At 43.2% G+C, this 26,939-nt stretch overlaps 2 protein-coding genes across 4 annotated transcripts in view; both read left to right on the forward strand.

Moving 5' to 3' along the window:
* The window catches only part of LOC134220845 (ras-related protein Rab-23), a 239,425-nt gene that overhangs the window by 18,878 nt on the left and 193,608 nt on the right, over window positions 1–26,939 (forward strand). The window lies entirely within an intron of this gene.
* Window positions 1–26,939, forward strand: part of LOC134220846 (protein yippee-like) — a 385,579-nt gene that overhangs the window by 18,855 nt on the left and 339,785 nt on the right. The window lies entirely within an intron of this gene.

Genomic DNA, 26,939 nt, shown 5'->3' on the forward strand with positions numbered 1-26,939 from the left:
TAACGTCATGCCATTGCCAGTCAACATAACCCGGAAAGTTTCAGAATTTTGCATTAAATTGCTCTAGGCACTGGATAATTACTTTCTACGTATTTTGTTTTCAATTTGTGAGCTTGTTTTGTGTTCTGTTATCGACTCAATAGTTCTTTGAAGTAAATAGAGGAATTTGTGCCGCTCATAAGTTTGCTTTTTTCGATTAAAAAACAAGCCGATTTGATATTTTCTAAAACTATGTGACATCATGCTTGATTGAGTTGGCGATTCCCAGCATACTATCCAACTATCCATGCATATTGAAGTGGTTAATTTAAAAGTGCCGTTAGAAGGGTGAGATAGAGGGAAATCAGTATACAGCTCTTTGTTTCATGCGACGCATTTTCGAAATATAATTGTCCTTTATTCGGTATCTCAGCCGGTGTTGTCTTATAGCTCACTGACCACGAAACTATTTTCTACTAACAGAAAATCGTTCACCTTAAAGATCTTAACTGGCGCCAATCAAGCGACAATATCTTTCTCGATTCTCGCATCTCTCCCACCCATCCCATCTTTCTTTTATTGGATGCGCGTGTAACCCATTTCCAGAAACTTCCTATAAAGCGAATGGAACTAAATCAATTGGTATCTATAAAACGCCACAATGGTACCGTACTGTTCTAAATGACTTTTTATCGTCTTCTCCGCACACGGCACCCGATCTGTGATGCAATCTGTCGATGTAAACTGTTATATTTAATTAAAATTGTATAATGGGCTGGCCTGGCCTCACATACAATCGTCTACATCATTGCAATGACGGACGGAAAAACACATGAGTTTCCTCGATGGATTGCAACAAGAGCGGTGGTCGTCATTACACTCGATGCAGGCGATCAATGTCCGCTCGTTGTTCTCGTAGGTGTAGGTAGCCATGGTACCGCAGGGACCAGTAAACACTCAGCGCTTCCATTCCCGGGCGTCGTGTATTTCACCTCATTTTCTCTGCCGGTTATGAATGCGAGCAGCGCTGTCCGTCATTAACCTTTTCCCATTTTGAGAAACCGCGACCACGACTCACGAGAGCTATGGATTAGGGCATATTGCTTTCGCTTGTCGGTGGACCCATTGGCCGTTCGTTTCATTTGGCGGCTGATTCGCGGGAACGTGCATCCACCGATGCAATGATCATTGAAATACAGATGATAGATGGTTAAGATAGGTCGCTTCGCTGCTACAACAGTTGACTTGGTGGTGCCGCATAGACGCATTGCCGGTTGTTGATGATTTGTATGGTGAACAGAAGTTTTTGGACTTTTTATCTGACGGAGCACGCTGATGCTTGTGGATAAATACGCTGTCCGGTTGAAACTCAATTTTAATCTCGAGGAGGTCCTTCGCAGCTTAGTTGGTTAAAACATCAGTCTAGCGTACTGAGGGTCGTGGGTTCGAGTTCCATCGAAGGGAAAGTGGTTACCTTCAATACATTTTTCAAATAAATATCTATGAGTTTTCACACCATTGTAAACATATGCTAGTGTTTTGCACAAAATGGTAAAGAAAAACAGAAAGATACAAGGCTTGGACAAAATGCTCAAATGACCATAACTCTGAGAGATATCAACTGATTTATTTGGATCGGCCAGGGTTCGACGGGAAAATTCATCTAGTTTTGGGAAACTTGATCAAATTTGTATTAAGACCGCCGCGCACCGGAGATTATCCGAATTATTTGAGGTCATGTCAAAAATGCTGTTTTTTAATTTAATTAATTTTTGAAACTGACTGAAATCTTAAAATAACGAACCTAATATTCAATGTGTTTCGTCCAGGGTGGGACGACCCTACGTTGTGATTTATTTTTAATGGTGATACTCCGGGCGACGAATGAAGAAAAACTACTTCTTGATCAAGACTTCTGATTTATTGCCTCCGAGAGGCAGCGTGCCAGCTCGGAGGTTGCTTTCGAGACACTGTACAAAACATGAATTTGAGAGTCGCCTTTTATAGGCGACTTTTAGTACGGATTATACATTATTGGGGACGTGTGCACAAATATTTGAATTTAAATCTAATTAGATTTGCAGCGCGCCAAATGCTACGTATATAACGCAAGCAATTGGCGCGAAGCAAGTCAACAAAAAGATCACACAATTGAACGGCAACCTGCACGCTTCTCTGCTCGCTTGCCACGCTGCGATGAAGCGATGTGTGATCGAACACAATGATTCCTTCGTAAATTTAAATGATTCTTCCACATTTGTTCCTACGATGTCTGAGTCTTCAAATATAAATATCACTATTAATGAGTGTCCTGAAGTTTTCTTTTGTTTTTATTAGCAAGATTTTCAGCCCAAGGCTGGCTCGTCTCGTGTCCTGAAGATATAACCGATGTCAAAATGATTAAAAATTATATCAGGTCCAAGTTTTAAGGCCTCGTTTAAAATTTTGAATATGTTTCTATTTTATAGAGGGATAAAAGCAAATGTGACAAACAGACATCTGGAATTATCACTCAAGGAGTGGGGCTGACGAAAGGCCGACCCACTAAACCCACCCAAGTAACGGAAGGTTACTTGAGTTACCCTCTCTTCTAGCACTCATAATCCTCGAGCTCTTAAGCCTTCTATTCTTTTCCCTGTGCCATTCAGCACCACATCTTTTTTAGCCTTAGCTCTCTATGTACTCGCGAGCTACTCAGATAGTCCCCAGCGGCGGATCTATCCTACCTCGACGGGGAGTCCTCCAGCAGCCGAAACTCCCCGGATACAGACGACCCACATCCGTGGAAGGCTATTACATTACCAATACTACGCTTTCACCTGGTCAGCACATGCATAGATCAGCTTAAGTCCTACGCACTTTCTCACATCAACGGATGACCGGACGAGTGCCGAGGTCAGACCAAAGATTCCGGGTGGAGATAGCCCCATCGACCCGAAGCCATTGAGCCGTTCAGCTCCCGCCTCGGCCGTGAACTACTCGGATAGCCCCCGGCGGTGGATGAATCCTACTCTGACGAGGAGTACCCTGACGTCGGAGGCTCCCCTGTAACCGACGCGACTACCCGTTTCAACTGGTAACCGGACGAGTGCCGAGGTCGATCCAAAGACTCCGGGTGGAGATAACTTCCGGTTCAATGGTGCCCTGACGACCCGATGCCGATGTATATGCACGACATGGTCTACTCCAGAGGTTCCCAAACTGTGGGTCGCGACCCCCAGGGGGGTCGTGAGCTGTTCAGTGGTGGGTCGCGAAGACAAATCCTAATTCATAATTTTGTCCCACAAATCTATTCCATATTTTGAATTAGGATCTAAGTAATGATTGGATGATTAAAGAACAACAAACCTGACGAGGTCAACGGCTTTTTTTTGTTATACTATATTCGGGCAAGTAGAAAGAAGTCCCATACAATCCAAATCTTAGCCCCGAACCCTCGCTCTCTCGCTTAAGCAGCTCAGTGAAGCTCTTTTGAAGGAACTTTTGGTTACTTGGGATCCTACTCCGATAACCGAGTTCCGATGCCTTTGAGTCATTCAGGACCTTATTCGTTGTGTCATTTAGCTCGCGCCTCGGTCGCGCTTGCAAACGACTAGGATAGTCCCCGACGGCGGATCTAACCTCAACGCCGACACCCATACTGGACCTCCGTATTGCAGTATTGAAACCGTAACGCTTGCCAGCAGCCTGAGCCTGCTGGAGCACACCCTAGAGCTGTTCGATAGTGCCGATCTTTGATAGTGCTACTATCGCCACTGCCGCGCGCTTGCAGACGTAGTCGACATGACTTTTGAAGCTCAGCTTATCGTCGAGCAATTGTTTCAGAAGTGATGTCGCGGCCAGGGACGGGAACGGTTGACATTTCTTTTTATCATTAAATCTGCCCCGAAGTAAAAGAAAAACAAAAACACGGCAGCCGCAGCAGCAGCCACGACCAAGCAGACGACAGTCACCATATGATTTTTTTTATTTTCTCTCCCCACAATTAATGTTTCTGTACACTCATTTCACGACGTATGACCGTTTTTGGTGGTAAATGATTATTTCTCTACTCCTTGCTCATTTTAGAGACTAGAACTAATGAATTAGTACCAACGGCTAGCATTCTTTCTAGGCTTTGCGCCACAGGCAATTAAACTCGAATCTGTTCTGTTTGCGCTGCGCACGAACCGAAACAAGAAATCTGCTGACTGCACCGACGGCTCGACTCTCACGCAGCAGCAGGCAGGAACATACAAACAGTTTGCCTCATCGGTGAAAAAAATGTCACAATGAGGCGTACATTTTTTTTGGAAAACTGTTTCGGTTTGTGCGGTGCGTGAAATTTGATCGGATAAAATGTAAACATTCGCATAATCACAGTGTTTTACTGTACATTTCCCAACACTGGTCGCGGCTACCGATTCTAATTGTCGCCTCCTGCATCGATTTCCGGTTGTTGACGACTATCATCTCCGTTTTATGACACGTCAACTGTAGCTTATTACTGTTCAACCTGTCTTCTAGAGTGATCGAATAGGTTGCAATCATATCGACCTCCTCGATTGACTCTCCGTACATGGTCATGGTTAAGACATCAGCGAATCCCACTAACCTGACTCCTAGCTGGAGCTTCAACCTCAGCACGCCATCGTACATCACGTTCCACAGCAATGAACCCAGAATTGATCTCTGTGGGACACCTGCCGTCATGGGGGCGCTAGCCAAGCCTTCGTTTGTTTCGTAGACCAATACTCGATTCTAAAAGTAGCTTCCCGAAATCTTGTACAGCCCTACCGGTACTCCCAGCCGAAACAACGAGTTCGCAATCTCCATTCAGCACGCATTTTTGAATGCATTCTGCACGTCGAATATTATTACTGCGCAGTAACGTGTACCGCGCCGCTTGCTTTTGATTGCGATCTCTGCAGTTTCAGCCACTGATTTAATGGAACCCACGTATTTCGACAGCCTGTTTTGGATCAACTTCTCCAGTAGCTTTCCTTGGGGGGTGGCTTGCCAGGTTTCGGTAACAGGACCAAAAGGTGCTTCGCATCTGAAACACTGCCGATGAACGAAGGAAGCATCCTCATACTTAACGAGGCCTCTTCGGGATTGTCCCGGCTTGTGAAGGTGCCACGTTCAAAACTTCCCACTTCCAATGCAAGCAGCACGTCATCGAGTGGACATCAATCGGTGCACCGATATTAAAACTTCACTGTAGGCTACAAACGAAGCATTCGTTGATTGATTTGTGAACGAATTTTCCAAGGCCTGGGTCCGGATTGGTCATTACGACTACCTTCAACGCTATGTTCGGGATCCCGTTACTCCGGTCGTGGGACTTTGCCACCGTCATTAGCTCGTCTACCGTCACCCTTGCCATCTCTTCATCATCTGCTCTAACCCTCGCAGCCAATGGGGTTTTCCGTGGTGCGGGAATAATACTTCGATTATCGTCTTTACCCTCGTTGGACAATCCTCGGGAGGAGCCAGTGCCTCTCTTGTTTTGGCCATCCCCACCCGTAAGGCGTCTCCCCATGGGTTCGAGTCCTTTTTGCTTTCTCCAGTCCTTTTTGCTTTCTTTGAAAGCCTTGTCGCTTTGAAAATCCCGTTGCGTTCTTCCTTCACTTCCGCCGAGCGTGACCTTTGTAGTCTTCTTATATCCCTGAGGTAGTTTGCTCGAAAGGCTGCAATTTGCTAGCTCCACCAATATACCTGTGGCCTGCAGGTCGCGCTTTTCTCGGCATAGTAGGGTCACACGCTCGAGACAGGACCGCAACCAGTTCGTTGCCGCTCAAACTTTCCTTGTTTTCTTCCAGACCCATAGCTTCTCTGAAGGTCACACCGTCGAAGTGGGGGACCTCTTCTCCGCTTTGCCACAGCTTCCAGCCTATCCGCAAGCACTTCCAGTACCTGCTTTTCAATGAGAACCAAATTGCGAAGCTAACGACGGTCAAGCTCGGTACGGCGTCACTCGACCCTATCTCTATCGTATCCACGACGACTTCTTCGCTACTCGTCTCCTTCAGCTCCATCTCTCTCGCACCCGACTCCTTATGAAAGGGTTTACTTCCGTTTCTTTGTTTGTTAGTTTAGCCTTATTTAGTCTTTAGGGCTGCCTTCGAACCCAGCGGAAATAGTTGCCTTCTTGATTTTTGCTGATGCAGTGAGGCCATCCCGAGTAACTCACTTGTCATATACCAGTCACTGTGATTCATATGCGACCAAATCCAGTCACATTGAAGTTGCTGTTGGGCTAGTGTGCTTTGTGCGGCGCACGGTCACTTTGATAGGACATAAGCTTCGATTTCATTTGTTACTACAATGCACTCAATGTTAAAAGCATGCAGACATATGATGAATTTAACAAAATGTGGAAGTCGATTGTTGTAAGCATCAAATATCATATGATTTAATTTATGTTTGGTTCGAACAACTTGCTTGAAGAAATCCTAACGTGCAAATTTATTACAAATGTTCAGCTTCTGATTTTTAAGAATTAAACGGTAAATCGCACATAGACAATTACATTACTCAAATTTCCAGGGAAAAAAGAGGAATAATAATATAATAAATCATTTGCCATAAACTCAAGAATTTTGCAGAACAACGACTTTTGGGGGAAACAGTATTTTTATGCACTTAAAAGCTTGAAAATCACTTTAACATGGACAAAACGTGAACAGAACGAATCGCAATGTTCACAAGACTTGTAGAGCACACCAAAAGCTTCCGTATAGAGGTTGTTGCGATAGTTTTCGACGTTTATATCTCTTGTTAGATTTTTTTTTCTAAAATTGAAAATAGCCCAATAACACTAAATCGACTTGAGCCACCTCGAAATTTTATCCGAATTAGCTGAAAATTTGACAGGAGACTTATTTTAGCATAATAATTGTGATGCTGGGCTGACCGATTGCATTTTTGATACTTTTTGAAAACATGAAGAGGTCTACTGCTTATAGTATTGGGATTTTCGGAGGAATTTGGGATAAACCGTATGAACGACACCAAGTCACAATATCAATTCACACAACGTATATTGAACCGCTCACAGAGCACACCTGTTTTCAACTGCCAGTTAAGTTTCCTTTTTACACATAGCCTACTACTCTATTAGGATACTACACTCCCCCTTTACTTAAGATTCAAAACAATCATTATCATTTACATTAGTAACATATTTTTCTAGGTACGTTGGAGTTTTAATTTCACGCCGACTGCGACGAACCTCTGACGGTGCTTCAGTATTCGTATGCTTCGTATCCGTCGCAATTTCCTCTACTTCCATGTGTTCTTGCCATTCAGCTGAACTTCTGTCCGTTTCTTGGATTAATCGCTTCAGATGAGCCACGTTCCGATGATAGATTTTTCCGGATTCCTTGGAACGAATTTCAGCTTCTGATCCATTTCTCCGTACTACTTCATACAGCTCCGATCCGAAGTTCGTAGCCAATTAGTTTTCTTTTGTGATACGTTTTGCCACTACTACATCTCCTTCCTTCAGATCGTTTATCACGGCACGTCTCTGAACATCCGATTTTTCTGATGAGTCCAATTTCTTCTTCCAATCCCGATCCCTTATTTCTTCTGCAAGTATGTTGTTTGAAATATTTACGCTTGGTAGTTTATCTCTTAAGACCCTTCCAAACATCAAGGCTGATGGTGTAACGGCGGTGGTGGAATGCGGCGTTGAGTTGTACATCATCAGAAAACTCCTCAAATCCCACTTCCAGTGTTTGCTCTTTTCCTCTTGACTTATCCGTAGGCGCTTCAAAATGGTGCTATTCATACGCTCAACTTCGCCGTTTGCTTGTGGCCAATAAGGAGTTGTTTTCTGATGGCAGATCCCGTATTCTTCGCAAAATGTTTTGAACGTCTCAAAGAGTGAATTAATGGTCAGTTCTGCTGTGATTTGCCTCATTACGATAACTTCAGTGAATCGACTGAAGTAATCAACCAATACCAGCAAATAATCTCCTGAGGGTAATGGTCCTAGAAAGTCAATAGCCACATCCGTCCACGGCTTTTCTGGCATTTTCGTTCGAAGCATTGGTTCTGGTGGTCCCACGGTGGTCCACTAAAGTACACGAGCTACAACTTTAGACGAACTTTTCAACCAAATCATCCATCCTCGGCCACCAAACTTTCTGTCGCAAGCGTCGTTTCATAAGGCTCATTCCTGGATGCCCATCGTGAGCACACTGGAGCACTTGTTGCTGGAGCGACGTTGGGATGATTAATCGATCTGCTTTCATTAGAACACCATTTCCAGAGTGAATTTCTAACTTGAAATGCTTGAATTCCTTCACTGTATCTGCCCAACTTCCTGTTAATAGTGCCTCATTTAGTTCTTGAAGCGTTTCGTCTTGTTTAGTGGCTTCAATCACTTTCATTAGTGTAACTGCCCTTGGTGTAGCATATTCCATTAGTTGATTAATATATGAATCCGCTTGTTTGTCGAAATCGTATGGCTTAGCAATTGACAATCGAGAAAGAGCGTCTGCCAGGTTGGTGATCCCAGGTTCATACTTGATGTCATAGTTATATGACTGGATTCGTAGTACCCAACGTTCGATTCTAGGACATGGACGAGATCTCGCTTTAAATAGAAATTTCAAAGCCTTGCAGTCCGTAATGAGCTCAAATTTGAACCTTAAAAGGTACAATTTGAATTTTTCAACTCCCCAGACTATCGCTAAGGCTTCCCGCTTGGAAATATTTTCGTTCCAAAGTAGTGAGGGACTTACTGGCAAAAGAAATAATCCTGTTTTGACCAAGATGAATACACCACTAGGTGTTCCAATGTGCCAAACTCACGATTCAGCCATCTTGGATTTTAGTATGGGAGAGCCAGCCGGTTTGTTTTCATTTTGCACTGAAAATGAATTTTTCACCCCCGCCTTCTTCTCTTCCACAAACTAAGCACATTGCAACACCTAGCTGTGTATTCATCTTGGTTTTGACCTTCTCTATTTTCCTGCAATAGTACGGCTCCTAATCCCTCCGGGCTGGCATTGACAATTAACAAAGTTATCCTTCCGATCGAAAAATCCTAAATATTTAGTATCAGCAATTGCTTCTTTGATGATGTTGAATGCCACTTGTTGTTCCTTTTTCCATTGGTAACTTGATCCAATCTGGAGCAATTTCCCCAGTGGCACGGCATACAAAAAACAAGGCAGGCTCATCACGTATGTAAACATTCAGTTTGAATGTAAACATGTGACGTCACTGCTATCTTCGCACAAGCTGGACCGAGACGATGCTCTACGGTCGAAGCATGCTTACTTTTGTACTCCAACATGTGGCGATAAAACATGCGTCACATTTGAAGTGTCATTTTTTTAACGAGTCTACCTTGTTTTCTGTATACCGTGCCCCAGTGGTGCTGTTTTTGCTGCTAGATTCGGGATGAATCGGCCAACGTATGTTATTAATCCTAGGTAACTTCGTAACTCTCCTATCGTTTTAGGTTCTCTGAAATTCTTTACAGCCGCGATTCGACTTTCTGTAGGACGTATTCCTTTCACACTCATCACATGGCCTAAGAACTCTATTTCCTCAACGCCAAATATGCATTTCTGTTTATTCAACACGATTCCATATTTTTCAATACGCTTCATTAATGCATCTACTCTTTTATCATGTTCTTCTTTCGTGGCCCCAAACGCCACTACATCATCTATGTATACAATAATTCCCTCAAGACCTGCTAGTACTGTTTCCATAGTTTTTTGAAAAATTTCTGGGGCACAGCTAACTCCAAACATAAGCCTTTTGTATCTAAATGCATTTCGTAAGTATTAACGTAACAAAAACAACATTAACATTACTTAAGTATTTATTCATAAAGCACATGTTCATACAAATTTACTTGTAGAGACCGGTTTTGGTGATGAAAGTCGTTATCGGGCGTGATCTTTCAGATATCGCTCCGTTTACTGAACCCAGAATTTCATCCACTAGCGGTAACGGGTGAGTTTCTCGAATCACTGCCTGGTTTGCTCGGCACCATTGGCGACACCCATGGTGAGGGACCTGTAACTTTTTCGATAATTCCTTGTTTCAGCAGCATCCGTAGTTTCTCATCAATCTTATCCTCCAGAGCGTATGGTACACGGCGGTATGCCTGCTGTACTGGTTGAGCGCTATCGTCGATGGGGATTTCAACATTAACATCTTTGAATTTAGGGAATTCAGATTGAGTATCAATTGAGACGTGTCCAATATCAAATCCGACTTTGAGAACTTGAAGCGCTTTTGCAGTCTCATCACCTAACACACACTGTTGTCCGCTCTTAGCAACGTAAAACTTAGCCTTAACCTTTCTTCTACCACCTTCAATTTCCGCCATGAAACTTCCTGTTATTACCATTGGCTTATTAGACGCATAGCACATAAAACTGCGATCGATCTCCGTTGACATTTCCGAAACCGTTGCTCTAAGCTGCTTCATTTGTTCCCAAACCTTCTGACTGATGATGTTTGCTGCTGCGCCTGAATCATAGGGATTTCAACTTCCCCTACCTTGAACAAAAACGTATTCTTCCCCATTGCATAGAAGATGTAGTCATCGTTTTGCTCAGCATCCAGATCTTCATACACTGCTCTAATCCGTTTTGCTGGTATCACTGCTCGTTCTTCGTTATTGGTCCTTTTTATTTCTTGCCGGACAAACTTCCGCTCCCTTAATGTGGCCGCGTTTTCCACATGCGAAACAAACAGCGACAGATCCCACCCTCTGATGAAAATTTGCGCCCCTCACTTCAAATGGTTGACGATGTCCGACCCTGGTAGCAACCCGAACTCTGCTTATCTTGTCTCGATCTCCATCCGCTCCCTGATTTGACACTCTACCGATTTGATCACCTTGAGAGACGTTCCGAAATTCTTTCAGTTTTCGAAGACTTTCTTCCAAACTAATACCCAGTCCTTCGACTTCACTCAACGGCATATCTCTTTTCAGCATCTTTTGCTTAAGCTTATCTGATGCACATTTCTCCACGATTTGATCCAAAATCATTTCGTCGGGTTTATCATACTCGCATCGCTTGACCTGTGTTCTCAGTCGCAGTACAAAGTCTGTAAAACGTTCTGAAGGTCCTTGAGCTATTTGCCTGAACATATGACGTTCATAAGTTCGTCGGCGAAAAGGTTCAAAATGAGCATCCAATTTAGCGATTGCTACATTAAAATATGGTGGGTCTTTCAATGCATGAGACACATTTTCGATCTCAGGTAGATTATCATAGATGTCCCTGAGATCCGAGCCACCGAGGTATAACAACTTTGATCGTTTGTCGTATTGTGAGAGCATTTTCTCCGATTCGAAATAGCACTCTAAATCCTGTTTCCATTTGGCCCATGCCAGAGGTAGTTGGGAGGAGTCCAAATTGGTTTGGAAAGCTTTCACTCGTAGCTCACTGCTGGTCCTGTAGTAAAACGACCAGTCGTTAAAAAAACATCTTCATAAACATAATCTTGGATACTATACTATACTTTTTATAATTAGGATACTACACTGCTTGCGGATACATGCAGCTTTTTGTATAACATAGCATAATATCAAGACCCTCCACATCCTAGGCAGGTCCCCTAATTCGCAGTGGCCATCGGAAGGGGTCGTCAAGCTCTTGAAACTAGTCCTTGCCCAGTCCCTGCTGGACCCTGTAGCTGTAGTAATTTGTTTGGTTCTTAAACTCACATATTAGCTCAGTTACCTTATTTTATTTTGAGGATTATCTGGTTATGGTTGACATATGCCTGAATTGTATTTTATTCTAAATATTGCCAACTGTTGTCCTTCTGACATCAGCTAGAGTGAGAGGGTGCGTACTGTGGGGTCTGCCTAGGATGTGGTGGGGTTCGACAGTGGGCTCTGTTGAACTTCTATAAAAAGCTGCATGTGTCCCCAAGCAGGCCCTATCAAAGCGACCGTGTGCCGCTCAAAGCGCACTAGCCTAGTCCTGGTGTTGGGTGGGACTTTAAACAAATTTGACCCGACTGATCGAGCGTCTGTCCACAAAGGAGGTGCGGCTCCAACAGCGTCTGTTCTGGCATCCAGCGGCTGAGTATGAAATGCTATTCCCCGGAAGCTATACCTAAGATGGCAGCCCCATCCCGGTGGATAGGGAACCTTGGGCCAACAACCTACTGTTCCCGAAATATCAATTTGTTCGAGAATCCGATAATGAAAGAATACGGACTGATTTTACGGCGACGACTCTTAGCGCGAAACAACGGACACGAATAGGAACATGGAACGTTTTAACCCTAGCCCAGCAGGGTAAATTGGCACAACTTGCCAATGAGGCACGCCGCATGAAGCTTGAGATCCTGGGACTGAGTGAAGTCCGTTGGCCAAACTTTGGAGAACACAGAACGCCTTCGGGACAAGTTCTGCTATACTCTGGTTTACGAGGTGAACACGCTCCCCGGCATCGCGGAGTTGGCTTCCTACTAAGCGCTCAGGCACACTCTGCGCTTATGAAGTGGGAACCTATAAGTGAAAGGATAATCGTTGCCAGATTTAGAACACGGGTCCGAAACCTTACTATAATCCAATGTTATGCGCCAACCGATGCTGCCGATCTGCAAGACAAAGAGAACTTCTACAGTCAACTCAAAGCCGTCGTAGATAGAATTCCGAAGGGTGATATCAAGATCTGTTTGGGCGACTTCAATGCAAAGATCGGATCCGACAACTCGAACCATGAGCGCATTATGGGACGCCATGGTCTCGGAGAAATGAGCGAAAACGGAGAGCTGTTCGCAGAATTTTGTGGTAATAACGACATGGTGATCGGGGGATCGCTCTTCCCTCATCGACCGGTTCACAAGGTCACGTGGGTCTCCCGTGACGGCTTTACAGAAAATCAAATCGACCACATCTGCATCAGCCGAAAATGGAAACGGAGCCTTCTTGATGTACGGAATAAACGTAGTGCCGATATCGCGTCTGATCATCACCTCCTCATCGGCGAAATACGCCTGCGCATTGTGCGGATTCGTCGGCAGGAGGAAAGAGTTGGACGACGATTCAACACACGCCGACTGGAAGATGCCACGGTGAAACGGTCCTTCGTTGAAGAACTAGAGACGCGTGCTGCAGATATTCCGGAAGGTGGCAGCGTGGAAGACCAATGGACCGCCATCAAGAATGCCTTCATCGCCACCAGCGAGAACAATCTGGGTGAACTACGCACCCAGAGAAAACAATGGATCACCGATGAGACCTGGAGGAAGATAGAGGAGCGAAGAGAAGCCAAAGCCGCGATAGAGCGATCGAAAACCAGAGGAGCCAAAGTCTTAGCCCGTCAACGATACACGGCTCTTGAGAAGGAAGTAAAACGCTCATGTCGACGGGACAAGCGAGCGTGGGCCGACTCTCTGGCCGACGAAGGAGAGAGAGCCGCCGCAACCGGGGACATTCGCCTCCTCTATGATATCTCACGACGCTTAAGCGGGGCGAAGATGAATGCAACGATGCCTGTGAAAGACGCGAATGATCAGTTATTGACCGACCCAACTGACCAGCTGAAACGCTGGTTCGAGCACTTCGAACAACTTTTTCAAGTGCCAACCAGGCCATCACCACCTCGGCATGATCTGCCTAGGATCCGACGTATAACACGTGTCAATACCGAAGCTCCATCACTGCTAGAGATTCAAACAGCCATCCAAAGCATGAAATCGAATAAAGCTCCAGGGGTCGACCGCATATCAGCCGAGATGCTCAAAGCTGACCCCATGACATCCGCTCAACTACTGCATCGTTTATTTTGTAATATCTGGGACACCGCAACTTTCCCGGTCGACTGGATGCAAGGTATCTTAGTGAAGGTGCCCAAAAAGGGTGACCTGACTGTATGCGATAACTGGCGAGGCATTATGTTGCTGTGTACCGTTCTCAAAGTTCTGTGCAAAATTATCCTAGCCCGGATTCAGGAGAAGATCGATTCGACTCTCCGGCGGCAGCAAGCCGGATTCCGTGCCGGAAGATCCTGTGTGGACCATATTGTCACGCTCCGCATCATTTTGGAGCAGGTCAACGAATTCCAAGAGTCCCTTTACTTGGTATTCATTGGTATTCACAGTCTCAATCACGAGAATATGTGGGGCGCCCTGAGACGCAAGGGGGTTCCTGAGAAAATCATCGGCCTCATCGAAGCACAGTACGAGGCCTTTTCGTGTAGAGTGCTGCACAATGGGGTCCTGTCCGACCCTATCCGGGTCGTAGCTGGTGTGAGGCAAGGATGTATTCTATCACCGTCACTGTTCCTCATCGTAATCGATGAGATTCTGGTAGATGCAATTGACCGTGAACCAAACCGCGGGCTGTTATGGCAGCCTATAACCATGGAGCACCTAAACGACTTCGAATTGGCGGATGACGTTGCACTACTCGCGCAACGGCGCTCTGATATGCAGAGTAAGCTCAACGACCTTGCCGATCGCTCCTCCTCGGCAGGTTTAGTCATCAACGTCAACAAAACCAAATCGTTGGATGTAAACACGGTGACTCCTTCCAGTTTCACAGTAGCCGGGCAACCAGTGGAGAATGTTGAAAGCTTCCAATATCTTGGTAGCCAAATGGCGTCAGACGGCGGTACCAAGATCGACATAGGCGCACGGATCAAGAAAGCAAGGGCTGCCTTTGCGAGTTTAAGAAATATCTGGAAAAACAGGCAGATAAGTGAACGCACCAAAATACGAATTTTCAACTCTAACGTGAAATCTGTGCTGTTATACGCTAGCGAAACATGGTGTGTATCAGTGGAGAACACTCAACGGCTGCAGGTGTTCATTAACAGATGCCTGCGGTATATAATTCGGGCCTGGTGGCCTCACAACTGGATCTCAAACAACGAGCTCCATCGTCGTTGTCACCAGAGGCCGATAGCAACAGAAATTCGGGATCGGAAGTGGGGCTGGGTCGGCCACACTCTACGTAGGGGCGGAAACGAAATCTGCAAGCAAGCATTAGACTGGAACCCAGCGGGACATCGCAGCAGAGGCAGACCCAGAGGCTCATGGCGGCGAAGCCTCAATAAAGAAATAAAAGAAGTCGACCGAAATCTAACCTGGCAACAGGTTAAAGCGATAGCCGGGCATCGCTCAGGATGGAGATCTTTCAAGTCGGCCCTTTGCACCACCGGAGGTGTACAGGATCCATAAGTAAAAAAGTAAGTATTGCCAACTGTTCATTTTACCGACCTGTTGAGGTTACCTCGCCCCCTATGAAAAACAAGTGAATTATGAGGCGCAGGATAGAATGGAACAGAACGATATGCGGAGGTTTTTTTTTCAACATCGTTTATTCGTTAGGCTCAGGCGTGTATAACACTTAACGGAGCCACGATTCATTGTGATATGTACATTCAATATCATCTTACTATTTAGTAAGCGAGAGAGATAGAAACCGACGTACTCGTGGTGATTCGAGGATAGACGGATGGGGCTTAGGATTTGGGATTAGGGAATTACAGTAGCTCTTCCGGGCATTTTGCATCAGGGACGGTGTTGTGTGTCGTTCTCCTCAAGGCGTGGTTCGACTGGGAGCATCTACAAATGGCCTGAGTTAAGGAGCTATACGGAACAGAAAAACAGAGACAAAACAAAAATCTTTGAAAAAAAAAACAAAACTATTAGATATTGATGTCAGAAGAAAAAAGAAAACTATTGATAGCCTGTAGAGTAGAGTGGGGCAAGAGTACGCACTTAGTTTTCAATCGATCATGTGGCCCTTATGAAGCAAGCTTCTGCATATCAAATCAGTGTCGATGATTCATATACTCTTCCTTTATGTTACCCAGTGGAAAAAATATTGAAATTATTGAGATTCGTTTTAGTAGAACCCTTATTGCAAGACAAGTGAAAAACGCACTCTTACCCCACCGGTGGGGTAAAAGTGCGCATCGGGTGGGGTAAGAGTACGCATTTATCCAATCATGTGCTTTAAGTATATATTAACACAAATAAGAGTTAATAACATTTAATTGATGTTTAATGAGCATATATTAGGGAATGCTTAAAGATTACGTAACTCTTAAAGGGGGAGGGGGTCCTAAAAATGTGCACTTTCATACGAAAAACCATTGTTTTTATATATACAAAAAACTACAGAGGTAAAAATATATATCAGGTTTCGCGTGGTGTATACAAGGCATTTTCCTTAAAGAAAGTCCACCAATCACGTAACGTAAAATTTGGCTATTTCATCACCCCTCCCCCCCCCTATCTTACACTATTTGCATGAATCCTCTAAAAATTATATGGATCGTCGCACATCTCACAACCCCTCCCAGCTAAACGTTGCGTAATTTATGAATGTTTCTTTTGATTAAATGAAATTATCATTTAGATGAAGTTGTGTTTTCGTACTATGTTTAGGTGTACAACAAGTCCTAATACAATTTCATTATTTCGCTTCAGTGCTTTGTTCGCTAAGTCCTTTCTAACACCAAATTACTTCAACTTATCCTAAAAACTTGTGATAATTTCAAATTCTGTCCCTTTTTTCTTAGTTGTGGATCTTTACGTTTTGGAAGAAGTCTTATTTCGGCCGGAGATACGGATTTGACATCATAACTTGAAGATTCATATGCGCACTCTTGCCCCACCGGTTCCTGCGTACTTTTACCCCACAGTCCCAAAAATTATTCAAGTAATGGTTTTGACTTCTTGGAAAACCAACCGGATTGGTGTTTTGTACCATAAAGTACTCTATACAATAGGTTATCGAAATGGTATAATGTTCACCTGATTGAACGTATATATGGTAATGAAATACTAGTTGCGGAAATCCAATTATTTTTAGCAAAATGACCAAAAAGTTATCTAACTCCATATCTCCCTTGTTGTTTATTCAAATCGTTTACAATTACACATGATAATAGTTGGCCAGAATACCTGTCAAACTGATGCAGTGCTGCTAGTTTATCTTTTTTTATTACTTCAAAAAATCGAAAACGTACTCTTACCCCACGCGCACTCTTGCCCCACTCTACTCTATATAGACCACGATCCCCCGAAACACCTCTTACCTCTCGGAAGGGTTGCGCAGGTTTTATAAGACGTCAAAGGTGTGCGAATGAAGAGAGCGCCATCTCCTGCCAGGTGTAAGGAACATTTCGAGACTTTGAACGGTGAAAAGGAAGGTGTATTACGGAACAGGATGGACACAGTCGACGGCGGTCAATCTGTACAACCGCCAACGCTTGATGGGGTCAAGAAGGCTCTAAATAAGCTGAAAACAGTGAAGATGCTGGGAAGGACGAAATCCCGGTCGAGCTTCTCAAACTCGGAAGTGTGCAGCTTTTTTTTTACTTTTCTATATTTTTTCTTTTACTTTTACTTTTACTTTTACTGAGCAGCTGCATCAATCGATCCACCACATAATTCAAAAATATTGAAGAACAAAGAACTACCTTCCGGCTGGTAAGATGACCTCATTTGCCCGAAAGGGCACAGACTAATAGGTGCCAATTACAGAGGGCTCATCCTTTTGAATTCGGTCTTCAAAATTCTGTCGCGTATTCTGTATATCAGACTGAAACCGCTTGAGGAGTCCTTCGTCAGCGAATACCAGGCAAGTTTCCGTGAGGGTCGATCAACGACGAGATAGTAGCAGCCTGCGGATGATCCTTGATAAATTCCGGGAGTACAACTTGCAGATTCACTATCTGCTCAATGATTTCAAATGAAATGAGCTGTGGCAGATAATGTCAATACATGTTTTTTCCGGCGAAACTGATTATGCTGAAATGTGCAACGCTTGATGACTCGAAATCAAGTTAAAGTTAAAGTTAAGTTAAAGATAAAGAATAAAGATAAAGTATTCCGATTGCAGACTTTAGATTGTCAACCTTATTTGTGAGCATTGACAGATTGAGACGGCTTAATCACTCTACCAAGACAAAGTACATGGTTGCGGGTAGAGATTGTTGGTGCTGAGGTAGTGTTTGATGGGATTCGTTTGAAGTTGTTGAAGTTTTTTTTACCTTGAAACGCTTGTGACATGTGACAATGTCGTTTTCCGTGAATTGAAAAGACGTATCGTAATTTGCTCTGTATAACACTCTGATTCAATACCAGTGGCCTTTTACAGACATGAAGCGTGAACGTTATAGAGGTGTACCAGAAAGCTTTCGGGATTTTTCTAGTGAAAAGTGCTGCGTACAATACTCGGTAGAAAACTAGAAAATGGTATGCAGCGCAGACGCACGAATCAAGAGCTGTATCGAGTGTATAAATAAGAGAATTCTCTTGTGAATCATATAAAATATGGCAGACTTCAGTAGACTGGTCACTTAATGCGAATGTCGGAATGAAGAATAGCAAAATATTCAACAGAGAACCGGATAGAGACCGGTTACTTCGTGGCAGGTTACGAACACGCTGTCTGCTCGCGGTTGAATCAGACGTGGGAATCTTAAACGCTCGGGGAAACTGGAGGAACACCGGACCTTTGCAATATGCCAGACATAGCTATATTTACGCTGTAGTCAACCAGCACAGCTCACATTCTGTTCAAAATTTGATTTGCTGAGTAGAGAGCTCCGTAGAATGTGATCTGCAAAACTTGTATGAGCGACCAGTACCAAATGATGATGGCGACCGGCTAATCATGTATACGTCGCCGGTATCGATCACGAACGATGATGCTCACATTATCGCATTTACGGACAACAACCGACCGTTTTCTAGTCAACCGCAGCCGGTTGTGTAAGCTTGCGCTGTCGTTGGAATCGGGAGAATATCAATGCCGTGTAGAGAATCTAGTCCCATGTGTGATATTCTAATTATTTTCTGTTTTTACTATTCCTAAAAATTTCTAACAGATTCTAAAGTTACGAATAATCTACAGATCACTATTTTTGTAAAACTCTTTTGATAAAACAAAAAGCACTTTGAACTGCATTTGAGTCACATTGGAGATTTTATTATCGACCAGCAACGCGATTGATGCTCGTTTCAACAATCGAAGTGAATTGGCTGTCTACTCGCACGCAAAACATATATCGATGGTTGTAATTTCCCGTATAAATCAATGCGTTGAGTGTTCAAGGTTGCTGACAATATGGTTTCTGTGGAAATGCAAGCATCTGTTTGCTGTCCGGCTCGGTTCGTTCTGCATACGTACTTCAATGCAGCTCAATCCACCGTGCGATAGATTACTTTTCGTGCCGTGCCAATATATTCTGCTGCCTTTGATTGGAAATGCATGACATATGCAAGTGGATTCATGACGATCAGGGTGTTTCATATGTGAAATCGAATTTCTTTGAAGATTGCATTTGGTCTGCAGTGATACTGATTTTCCAATTGCATACAGATGGTCTATAGTAATTCAAGTTTCAAAGCTTCGGAATCAAGCGCTCATATTTTAATACTTCCGTGAGTCATTAAATTCCTATTAAAATCGTGAGGCTAATCTTCAGAGTTGATTTGGGTGATTGTGCTGATCTACTTCACATTCAATTGCACTAATCCACTATGCTATTAAAAGCGGATTTCGTACCAGCCCGAATGGTTTTACTGCTCCACCCATTGGCTTGTTAACTCTGCTTGCCGTTTCGCTGATTTTGTAACTGTCCAATAATTTATTAGGCTAAATTACTGGTAACATCGATTTGCCATAGATACGGCAATGCAGTCCATTGCTTGCATGACTAGGGCTGACGCTGTTGGCAGGAGACTGTCTATGGTAGGCAAGGTCAATAGAACGGCAAAGAGCGTCGGCTCCATGAAAACGTAGTCAGATAGTGGAATAGATTTATTCTGCTTGTGAAACTCGTTTACTTTTGTTTGTGGGTGACCGGACCACTTTTGTGGGCAAGTAAAACCATTTTACACAATTTTGTTTTCTGATACCTAATTATGTTAGATTAGCAAGGCTGTTACTAATTTTATGAAACAAAGACCCTGTCTAGTATCTTTTTACTTTTGAAATTAACCCGAGCAGGAGAAATTGGCTCAATAATACCTAATTCTGTTATTGATAGCATACTCTGTTATGAACTAGCCCTGCATAAGAGGTAAAATACCAAAGGAATAATACCAAAAACTTATATGCACAATACTTAAGCCATAACATACTCAGTTATCAAATTGAAATTCAATACCAAATGCACTACCATAACCAATTATTATTCGTTTCTGCATATAAGTTTTTCGTATTTTACCTTCAAAATCTGTACAGCAAACTTTTCTGATAAATACATCAGAATTTTCACGAAATTCTCTGGAGTTTCCATGGAAAATTCTTCGGAAATGCCACTAGAGTTTTCGGAATTTCCATGAAAAACTCTATTCAAATTTGAGAATTTTCCATGGAAATTGGGAAGAATTTCCACGGGTATTTCTTCGGAATTTCAACGATTAATGGTTCCTTCAAACACACGACAATTGCGACGCGATTCTGTCGCCGTTGATATGGAAACGTAAATGGAACATCGTCTACTACCACCCAACGATGTAACCGCGGCGACTAGTTGTCGCCTTCGACGCGTTGAAATTGCCTAGGTTTGGGGGAGCCTTAAATTCTTTGAAGTTTCCACGTAAAAGTCTAAAGAACTTGTGTCCATATGCGATTTATATTGGCGCTTTATTTTGACCCTTTGGATTTAAAAAAAATATTAAAATAACATACATTTAGTTGACCATAGGAGCAAATCCACAAAATAAAATCGAGAAAAATCAGGTGGTAATAAAAAAAGGAGGAAGTTGAGGCAGACCGAGTATTTGATGAAATACATCCGCGTGGAAAGCAACCCCAGTCTACTGAGATTGATGGAAAGTGTCCTTCCAAAATGACGCGCGGCTACAAAGCAAGACCATGCTGAGGGTGGCTGGGTTCGATTCCCGGTGCCGGTCTTGGCAATTTTCGGATTGGAAATTGTCTCGACTTTCCTGGGCATAAAAGTATCATCATGTTAGCCTCATGATATACGAATGCACAAATGGTAACCTGGCTTAGAAACCTCGCAGTTAATAACTGTGGAAGTGCTTAATGAACACTAAGCTGCGAGGCGGCTCTATCCCAGTGTGGGGATGTAATGCCAATAAGAAGAAGAAGAAGTCCTTCCAAAATATATTCCCTCAATAGTCTAAAATTTTATATTAAGAACAATAACAATTACGTCAATCGCTTAGGAATAGTATCGCATTTTGGCGACCTCTTCTATAAACTGGCTGTTCAGTATTATACAAATTGTTAAAAGCAAAACAGTATACTTAGCCCCTGAGAGAGAGAAGCCAGCTCGATGACAGATCGTTTATTTACCATGTATTCTTGTTCATTTGTGTGGAAACCGTGGAAACACGACATATCAAGGTGACATTCCATTACGTCGTAACCAAAATTTGCCACTTCATTGAAATCATGTGTAAATTAACTGTTTTTAATGGTTGTGCACTTCATATCACGGAATAAAATATATTCTTCATATTACTGGATCATGCAGATTGATAGTTACTGGTTCAATTTACTGAAATCAATATAAAAGAAAGTTGCGAACATAAACCGTCAAATAGATAATTTCGGTTACGACTATTTGAAGTTGCATTGGTGTATTTACTTTTTCCGGTTCGCAGTGACTGGATCGCGGTGACATTATGCAACGTATACACCAGTCAAGCAGTTGGACGAACATTGACTCCGCCCCCAAGAAAACGCTTCGGTTGCTGCTTTGTTTGAACGTGTGAGAAGTTGTTCGAACAACCATTTGACAGTTGGCGGCTCGGTTGGAAAAAATTAAAACGGTTTGATTTTGGTTTGAGTTGTTGGGGGTGGAGTCAAAGTTCGCCGAACATGTTTGAGCATTTGTAGTGAAGTTGAACAAACCACCATATATTTTTTGATGGTTGGTGCTCGAGTTGGTGCTTCGATCGGTCGTGTGTGATATTGTTGGTCGAATAAATTGATTGTTCGTGTCGCTGTTGGTAAAACTTGAGGGATGTTTGAATAAACGAGAGGTGGAGTCAATGTTGGTCAAACTGCTTGACCGTGTGTACGTTCCATTAATTTTTTCCAACCGAGCCGCCAACTGTCAAATGGTTGTTCAAACAACTTCACACACGTTCAAACAAAGCAGCAACCGAAGCGTTTTCTTGGGGGCGGAGTCAATGTTCGTCGAACTGCTTGACTGGTGTGTACGTTGCATTACAATCCAAAAGTTGTACAACTTGCCCACGACGACTTGCCCAGTCAAAGTTGTACAACATGCCGGAGCGTGTATGGTAATGTTTTAGGGTCCCCACACACGCTCCGACATGTTGTACAACTTTGACTCGGCCCCCAAGTGTGTGCGACCAATTCAGTTTGTACAACCGTCTGACGAACAGTTGGTACAACCAAAACTCCAACAAACGTAATTGGCCCTGACGAAAGCGAGAAAACAAAATGGGGCCGGCTGATGCTTTTTTATTTCACCCAGCAAGGGATATAGGACGTCAATTTTAAAATGCTTATTAAAGCGTTAAAACACATTTTAGCCTAAAATTGTTCACTTTTTTGGGTTAGAAATTTAATTTACTTTCATATAGGTAACACGAAAGTTGAATTATTTTGATTAAAAAAACATGTGTAGATAAGTAGCCTAACATGTAGTTTTTCAAAATTCTAATCCTACGTATTTAAAAGTTTCCAATATAACACTGTTAATAACTTTTAAAAAGCATTTTAAAATATACTTCACCATGTTGAAAAACAGTGATTTCACGCACACGTCCATCACCGCTAGATGGCAACAGCGCGGCTGCGTCAAAGCGAATATTTCGTCATTTTCTTGGTGTATATGCTGATGTGCTGCAAACTTGGTGCTTTTTCACGAATACTGAATTGGATGAATTGAATTGGATTGAAGTGCAATTAGATTAAATTTGAATTGATTGAAAGATTGTTTGTGGATTGAATTGAATTTTATTGGAACGGGAATTGCGTATTATTGGAATTTTAGTGATGATGGATTGGAATGCGATTGAAATTTATTTAGAGTTGGAATTGAATTTGATTGTGAACGGATTGGAAGTGGATTTGAATTGTACTGGAATCAGATTTTCACAGTCCATACAGGAATTCCTACAGAAGTTCCTCCTGAAATTCATCCGGGAGTTCTTCCAGAAGTTTCTCTCAGAATTGCTCCCGAAACTCCTCGGGAAGTTCTCCCGCAGTTCCTCCGGAAGTTCATTCTGGAATTCGTTCAGAAGTTCCTTTCGGAATTTTACCGAAAGCTCCTTCCGAAAGTTCTTCCCGGAATTCCTATAGAAGCTCCTCCCTGAATTCTTCCATAAGTTCCTCCCTGAATTCCTCCGGAAGCTCATTCCAAAATTCCTTCGGAAGTTCCTCCGGAAAATAGAATTGGATTTTTCCAAGTTCAAGTTCCTCCCGGAATTCCTCCGGAAGTTCCTCTAGCAATTCCTCCGGAAGTTCTTCCAGGTATACCTTCACCTTTTGGGAGTCCACCAGAAGTTTTACCCGGAATTCCTCTGAAAGTTCCTTCTGGAATTCCTTCAGAAGTTCCATTCGGAAATCCTCCATGCGTTCCTCCCGTAATTTCCCAGAAATTCTTGCCAGAATTATTCAGGAAGTTCTTCCCAGAAGTTCCTCCAAGAATTGCTGCGGAAGCTCCACCCGAATTCAACCGGAAGTTCCTTCTGGAATTCCTGCTGAAGTTCCTCTGGAAGTTCCTCCACGAATTACCCGGAAAGCTCCTCCCAGAACTCCTTGGGTAGTTCTTAACGGAATTCCTCCTAAGTTCCAAGTGCAAGGTCCTCCCAGAATTCCTCTAAAAGTTCTTCGCTCGGGAAGCTCATCCCGCGATTCCTCTACAAATTCCTACGGAAGTTCTTCCCGGATTTTTTTCCGGAACTTCTTGCCAGAATTCCTCAGAAAGTTCTTCCCGGAATTCCACCGGAAGTTCCTCCAAGAATTGCTCCGGAAGCTCCACCCAAATTCAACCTGAAGTTCATCCTGGAATTCCTGCAGAAGTTCCTCCCGGAATTTGTCCGGAAAATCCTTCACGAATTCCTCGGGAAGTTCCTCCCGAAATTCCTCCAAAGTTCCTAGTTCAAAGTCCTCCCAGAATTCCTCCAAAAGTTCTTCCGGAATTCCTCGGGAAGTTCCTCCCGGGATTCCTCTGGAAATGCATCCGAATGTTCTGGAATTTCCTTTACGAATTCCTCGGAAAGTTCCTCCCGGAATTCCTTGGGAAGTTTGTCACGAAATTCTTCCGGAAGTTCCTCTCGGAATTCCTCCAAATGATCCTCCCGGAGTTCTTCCCGAAATTCCTCTTAGTGTTCCTCTGGAAATTCCTCCAGGAAATCCTCCGGAAGTTCCCTTACGAGTTTGTCCGGAAGTTCCTCCATGAATTCTTCATGAAGTTTCTGCTGGAATTCCGAAGTTCCTCCTGGAATTCCTTAGGAAGTTCCTCCGGGAATTCCTCAGAAAGTCCCTCCTGGAATTCTTAAGGAAGTTCCTCTAAGAGTTCCTCAGCAAATTCCTCCAGTAATTTCTCCAAAAGTTCCTCCGGAACCTCCTCCCGCAAATCCTCCAGAACCTCCTCCCGTAAATCCTCCGGAACCTCCTTCAGCAAATCCTCCGCAAGTTTCTCCCGAGATTCCTCCGGAATTTCCTCTCGGAATTTTTTTCGGAAGTTCTTGCCGCAAGTTTTCCGGAAGCTCTTGGCGGAACTCCTCAGGAGTTCTTCCCAAAATTCCACCGGATGTTCCTCCAAGAATTGTTCCGGAAGCTCCACCAGGAATTCAATCGGAAGTTCCCCCCGGAATTCCTTCGGAAATTCTTCGCAGAATTTCTCCGGAAGTTCCTCCCGGGATTCCTTTGGGAATTCCCCCGGAAGTTCCACCCGGAATTCAATCGTAAGTTCCACCCGGAATTCCTCCAGAAGTTCCTCCAGGAATTCCTCCGGAAGTTCCTCCAGTAATTCCTCCGGAAGTTCCTCCAGGAATTTTCCCGGAAATTCTTCTCGAAGTTACTCCGCATATTCCTCCCAGAGTTCCTTTGGAAATTCCTTCCGGAGTAACTATTCAGGTAACAGGAATTCCTCCGAAAGTTTCAGCAATTCCTCCGGAGATTCCTCCAGGAATTCTTCCGGAAGTTCCTCCAGGAGTCCCTCCGGAAGCTCCTCCAGGAATTCCTCCGGAAGTTCCTCCAGGAATTCCTCCAAAAGTTTCTCCAGGAATTCCTCCGGAAGTTACTCCAGGAATTCCTCCGGAAGTTCCTCCAGGAATTCCTCCGAAAGTTCCTCCAGGAATTCTTCTGGAGGTTCCTCCAGGAATTGCTCCGGAAGTTCCTCCAAGAATTACTCCGGAAATTCCTCCAGGAATTGCTCCAAAAGTTCTTCCAGGAATTCCTCCGGAAGTTCCTCCAGGAATTCCTCCGGAAGTTCCTCCAGGAATTTTCCCGGAAATTCTTCTCGAAGTTATTCCGGATATTCCTCCCAGAGTTCCTTTAGAAATTCCTCCCGGAGTAACAACGGAAATTTTGCCCGGAATACCTCCGGAAGTTTCTCCTGGAATTCCTCCGGAAGTTCCTCCCGGAATTCCCGCGGAAATTCCTCCAAAAAAAGTACCTCCAGGAATTCCTCTGGAAGTTATCCAAGGATTTCCTCCGGAAGTTTCTGAAAGAATTTCTCTGGATGTTCCTCCGGAAGTACCTCCACAAAAATTTCCTACAGGAATTCCTCCGGAAGTTCCTCAAGGGATTCCTCCGGAAGTTCATCTAAGAGTTCCTCCATGTATTCCTTTTGGATTTCTTCCGGAAGGTACTCCTAGAGCTCGTTTTGAAAGTCCTCATTGTATTCCTCCAGAAATTCCTTCGAAAGGTCATTAACTTTTAATCTGTGGATATTCCTAAGAAAATTTCTGGGAATCTGTCAATGATTTCCGCTTAAATTTGCTTCAAAAGTTCAAGCGTGAATTCCTCCGAAAACTTCCACGGATATATTTTTTAGATAAGCTTTCTCGGATATTCTATCAGTAATTCCGCAATCAATTTCTCTGAGAAGTTCTATAAAAGTTCTCTTTGGAGTTCCTACAGAAAATCCTCTAAAACTCTTTTTAAATTACTTCTCTAACTCAACAAACTTTACTCAAACTCAATTCCAGAATTTCCCGCCGAAATTCAGAAAAAATCTGCAGCCAGTTCCTCCAACATTTCTGCAAGAGTTCACTAGAAAAAATTTTCAGGCTTTATCCGATAAATACCGTCAAAAATTTTTTTTTTCTATCGAAGTTTTATTCGAAATTTCTGAATTTTTGAGGAATATCTGAAGGAATGCTAAAAAATTTCCTGGTACAATTCATGGAGAATTTCTTGAAGATATTCACGAAGAAATTCCTTGCATGAGTTCCTGGATAAAACCTTCAGATAATTTAAGAGGATTTCCCGATGGAGGCATTCTCGAAGGAATTCCTAAAAAAATTCCAAATTTCAAATGAAATTTAATAATAATTTCAAGGAAATTCAAATGGAATTTTTCAGAAAATCTCTGACTCTGATATTCTTGAGGAAATATCTGTTAGCGTTATAGGAGCATTTCCATAAATTCTCAAAGAAAATGTGGGACATTTCTTGAATAATTACATTGTCAGACTGTTTTTGAAAAAAATATGTGTGGCCGATCATACGCTGTATAACAATAGGTCAAGCGGCATGGCCAATTTTCACATGGCAGCGGCGCACAGGTCTAATATTATCTTATCATTATTCTGTTATTATTATTATCGCATATTATCTTATTATCTGTATTATAGAAAAAATCACTTTCTGCTCCTGGATATTCCACCAGAGGAATTGAAAGCAACAGTGTTGTACAACAACACCATACACAATACAACTTGGTTGTACAACATGCGACTCCGCCCACCGTCTGAGCAAAATCAAACTGTTTTGATTTCATCCGACCAACTTAGCAACTTTAAAACCGTCCGTCCGACAGTCGTACAATTTTCCC

Source organism: Armigeres subalbatus, chromosome 3 (genome assembly GCF_024139115.2).
Source record: "Armigeres subalbatus isolate Guangzhou_Male chromosome 3, GZ_Asu_2, whole genome shotgun sequence".
NCBI lineage: Eukaryota > Metazoa > Arthropoda > Insecta > Diptera > Culicidae > Armigeres > Armigeres subalbatus.